Genomic DNA, 1,674 nt, shown 5'->3' with positions numbered 1-1,674 from the left:
GAGAAATGGTTTAGTGGGTAAAAGGCCCAGGCCTACACGGGATTAACAGAAAACCTACTTCCAAAAATTGTCCTCTGATCTCCACGTATATATCATGGTACACATGTATCGTATATTTGTTTTCTCTTATAGTAAGTAAAAATATTTGTTGCTTCTTTCTCTCACAATAAGTAAAACAACTATTTCCTAAAAAAAAAAAAAAAAAGATTTCATGTGTATACCTTTCGTGAAGCATACTTCCTGGTTCCTGGGCTCTTACTATCTTTCCATCTTTTCTTTCATGATGCTCCTTGAGCCTTGGGTTTAGTGGTCATGTGGAAGATAAAGTACTGAATAGCCCATGATCAGTTGTAATCTGTTTTATTTTCTGAGGAGTTGACAAGGTTTAAAGTCCATAGGAAAAATGTATTTAAATGTATATAAATGTATTTAGTTTTCTCCTACTGAGTGGACTTGAAGACAAATTGGATAGATGTTGGTTACCCCCAAGATATAAGTGCCACTATTGAAGCAACAAGATGCTCTTTCTATTCTGGTCTTTGTTGTGGTTCATAATCTTCACAGACTAGAAGTATTGTTGGTTGCTTTTCTCCCTTGGAGAGCATCTTTAGATACTATGAGAGCTGTTTCTCAGTTAGGATGTTTCTAAGTCAGTTCTATGTCATGAAGTCCTATATCCAAAGTGTATGGTGTCCTCACTAGTAATGTCTTTATTTCAAGTTCTAGAAGGTAATCAAGGGCAACATCAGTAAGTGTATGTTATTTTAGGGAGGTCTTTTCATGCATGGCACTCAGAATTTTGTAAGATAATCTAGATCTCTTGAGCTGAGTATTATAACCCCAAATAGGGTTACTTCATTCAAGTTATCTGCCTGCCTGTCTTTCTGTCTGTATACACACACAAACACATACATCCATACGTCTATATATACATATACATAGTCACATATATTATATCTACATTTTAAGGGAACATTAAATACATTTTTCCTATGGACTTTTCAAATATCTTTAGGGTTATTTATCCCTTTCCCCCCTCTCCTTCTTTGTATTACTTTCTCTACTCTCCAGTGAATGCCCTCTCCATTTTTCACTTTCCATTTCATAGCACCATGTCCTAATTTCCCTCTCTCTGGAGCAGTGGTTCTCAATCTGTGGGTCATAACTCCTCTGACAAATCTCTATACCCCTGAAAATTGCATTATTATTCGTAATAGTAACAAATTATAGTTATGAAGTAGCAATGAAAATAATTTTGTGGTTTGAGGTCACCACAGCATGAGGAACTATATCAAAGGATTGCAGCATTGGGAATGTTGAGAACTACTACTTTAGAGCCACTTCTTCCACCACCACCATGGTCCATTTCTGATTTGGGGGATATTTCAAGTTATGTACTCACATCTAAAGATTGAGAGCTAGGAACCATATATAAGAGAGAGCAAGCATCATTTGCCTTTCTGGGTTTTGGTTATATCATTTAATTTAACCTCTTCTAGGTCCATCCATATACCTGAAAATTTACTGATTTTATTTTTCTTTATAGTTAAATAGGGTCCCATTGTGTATGTACTTGCCATTTTTATTATCCATTCATTAGGATATTGAAGGATATTTAGGTCGTTTTTATTTTCTAACTACTATGAATATAGATAGCATCAATGAACATGGTTG

This window comes from Mus musculus, chromosome X (assembly GCF_000001635.26).
Source record: "Mus musculus strain C57BL/6J chromosome X, GRCm38.p6 C57BL/6J".
NCBI classification, from domain to species: domain Eukaryota; kingdom Metazoa; phylum Chordata; class Mammalia; order Rodentia; family Muridae; genus Mus; species Mus musculus.
The sequence above is the reverse complement of the archived record's forward strand: the minus strand, read 5'-3'. Positions refer to the sequence as shown.